General features: G+C 41.8%; 1 pseudogene; it reads right to left on the bottom strand.

Moving 5' to 3' along the window:
- Window positions 1-1,328: 1,328 nt before the first annotated feature.
- Window positions 1,329-2,547, bottom strand: LOC102846996 (annotated as a pseudogene).
- Window positions 2,548-3,474: the final 927 nt, after the last annotated feature.

A 3,474-nucleotide genomic window follows, 5' to 3' on the forward strand; every position in this document is an offset into this window, starting at 1 on the left:
TTGTTCAAGACTCTTCTCTAGCACAATTAGAAGACATTGATTCTTCTTCTGTCATCCTTAGTCACTGTCCGGCTCTCTCATGCATAGCGAGTAATTTTGAAGACCATGGTCTGGATTAGGTGCATCTTAGTCTCTAGACTGACATCATTGCTTTTCAGCACTCTGGAGTGGTCCCTGACAGTAGATCTTCCCATGCAATTCACCTTTTGATTTTCTGTCTGCTGATGTTGTGTGTTGGTTGTGGAACCGAGCATGCTGTAATTGTTAACAATCTCAATCAATCTCTTCTCCATCCATCATGGTGCTACCAATTGGCCCAGTGGTGAGAATATTTGTTTTCTTGATGTTCAGCTTCAATCCATATTGAAGACTACAGTCCTTGACCTTCTGCTGCAAGTGCTTCAGGTCCTCCTCAGTTTCAGCAAGCAAGGTTGTGTTATCTGCATAACATAGCTTGTTAATGAGTCTATCTCAAATCCTGATGCCACATTCCTCCTCATAAAATCTTGCTTACAGTGTGATCTCTTCTGCATACAGACTGAAAAGTTAAGTAGACAGGATGCATCCCTGACTTACTCCTTTCCTGATTTTGAACCATACAGTGTTTCTCTGCTCTGTTCTGAAGACTGCTTCATTGTCCAAGTATAGGTTGTGCTAGAGAGTGTGAAATCAGGCTGATCACTGGAGGTAAGAATTCTGAAGCTTCATATGACATTCTTTGGACATGTTGCAAGGAATGACCAGTCTTGGAGCAAGACATCATGCTTGGGAGAGTGGAGAAACAGTACAGAAAAGGAAGACTCAAGATGAGATGGATAGATACAGTGACTGGGATAATAGGAGTGGGTATGTCTGAGACAATAAGGCTGGTACAGGATAGAACAAGGTTCAGGGCTTTTGTACATATTGTTGCTATGAATCACAAGCAACTCAATGGCACATAACTATATGTATGTGTGCATATATTATTATTTATTTATTATTATATATTGTGTGTTATTATTACTATTATACTCTTGTTATTCAATCGTTAACTTCATAAAATGCCAATCACAAGGTAATTTTCAGCAGCTACATTTGCTTGATCGTGGCTGCATGAGGATGTGATTAATTGGAAAACAGAGAGAGCAGAGACATGGTGAGAGGTGATGTTATACAGCCCACATCATCACAATACAACTGTCAAATTCATCATAGTTTGGTAAAGTTGATTTGGTTTTATTCCCTTTGCTATGGATTCTCATATTTGCGAAAGTCAGACAAGTGGTGGGGTTCCATTTCCTAGTTTTAATTCTCGATGACTTCATCCAGAATGCCACTGGTGACCATTACTGTAACACCAGTCCTACCTTCTCTTCCCCATGCTGGAGTACTTTCAATCATAGAGATAATACTGCAGATTGTCATCCCCTATGCCGAAACTGAGCTTCTCCAGGAAAGTTTTGTTCTTCATGAAATCCAGTGCATTCAACATAACAAACCTTTTCATTTTGGTGAGAACAAGCTCATTGCTCCTGAGATCTAGAAAAGGCGTCTGGGTGTGAACGTTGTAGAGAGAATAAGCAGATTGTAGACTCTTGTGAGTTGGATGGTTCAAGATGGTGGAGGGAAGGGTGTAAAAGCTCAGGAAGTCCGTCACCACACCGTTTGTGAGCTCCACCACAAAACTGTTGATGATATTCTCCTGCAGATAGAAGCAGTGCTCTGCTTCCTCCCAGCTCGTGACTGGAGTGAGGTGGGACTTCTTCAGGAACCTAGTAAGGAGCTGGTGCACGACTGGAATGTCTTTCTCCAGTGGTCATAACCCAGCTGTCTCAGGAGTTTCTGGCAGTCGGTAGAGCTTCATGGTGCACTGCACTCATATTCATGCTCAGATGGGAGAACTTGACTTTGATCAGTTTCTGAAGATTTAGGAACCTATGCCAGTACCTGTAGATGCCAACAGGTCTTGGCAGCACCACCCCAGCAGTGCAAATGGCTTGGAAAATACCCTCTAGGTGGATCCTGCATGTTATCTCTTGGATCAGAACTGGAGCTACCCTTCTGGAGCTCAGCTTCTTGTGGACACATGGGAAGCTTCTCTCCACCATGTTCTTCTCTGTGTCATAGATATGCATGTTTGCTGGGATGGGTCTGATGAATCACCACAATACAGCTGGAGAAGCTAGCCAAGTGGTTGGAGAGCCCACACAAGAAATTCTGGGAAATAATCAAATGGGAACCTGTTGTCATCATTTTCCACACAATTCTCATTCAGGAATGTGTCCAGTTCTTTCAACACACCACATTCTCTCAGGTCCAAAGTGCCCTGGGTGAAGCCCTTGGGCAAGGAGAAAGGCTCTTGGCTGATGATGTCTTTGTCCCACAGGACTGAGGGTGTTCACTACCTCTCCCAACTTGGAAACAGGCTGTGTGTCTCAGAACTAGTTGGTAGCTTCATTTTCTAGCCTCCTCCATGGTTTTGGCACGCCCCTGGTCCATAGAGAACAGTTCAATGGGCTTCTGTATTTCCTGGATCCTCTCTTTTGGCAAAGAATTCCTTTTCATAGGTTGATCCTGAGATTAATCGGACTCATTGCCTTTTTCTTTTTTCTTCTTTTTGGCTCCAGTGTCACTGGCTGGACTCAAACCAGTGACTGTAGGTATGCAGACCAGTTTTGCAGAGACTGATGAGCCTCAATTGAAGAAAGGCGTCCCAAAATAAAAAGCTGATTTTTTTTTTAATGGGCAAACATTTTGAATTTGCTTTTCTCCAAAGATAAAGGTATGACTAATAAACACATGGAAAGGTGCTCAACTTTATTAGACATCAAGGAAATGAAAATAAAAATCTCAATGAGATAATACTTTACAATGACTAGATAGATATAATAAAAAATGATAGGTAATAACAAGTGCTAGTGAGGATGCTTACAAATTGGATATCGTAGAGAAATTTCATGAGCTTGATCCAGGCTATGCTCTTTGCAACTACTTGCTATGCATCACAAAGCTGAACAGCGACAAGGAAGACAGAATAAGAATCAATACCTTTGAATTGTAGTGCTGGGGAAAAGTATTGAGCATACTATAGAATACCAAAAGAACAAGCAGATCTGTTTTGGAGAGGGTGAAACCAATTTTCTTCTAGGATGCAAGGATTTTAAAGCTCTGTATCACATACTTTGGGTATGTTGCCAGGAGAGATCAGTCCTTGGAGAAGGACATCATACTTGGAAGAGTGGAGGGACAGCACAGGAGAAGACCCTGAATGATATGGATTGATACAGTAACTGGGGTTTTGGGGGAAGGTGTGTCAGATTTGGTGAGAGTGGCCCAGCATAGGGAAGGGTTTAAAGCCATTATACATAGGATCACTATGAGTTTCAGGCAACTTTATGTAATAACAACAATAACAAATTTACCTTATTGGTAGGAATCTAAAATGGTGCAGCCATTTTGGAAGACAATTTGACACTTTTTCAGATGTTATAC

This window comes from Elephantulus edwardii, unplaced genomic scaffold (genome assembly GCF_000299155.1).
Source record: "Elephantulus edwardii isolate Elephantulus edwardi_28Jun2011 unplaced genomic scaffold, EleEdw1.0 scaffold00025, whole genome shotgun sequence".
Classification (NCBI taxonomy): Eukaryota; Metazoa; Chordata; class Mammalia; order Macroscelidea; family Macroscelididae; genus Elephantulus; species Elephantulus edwardii.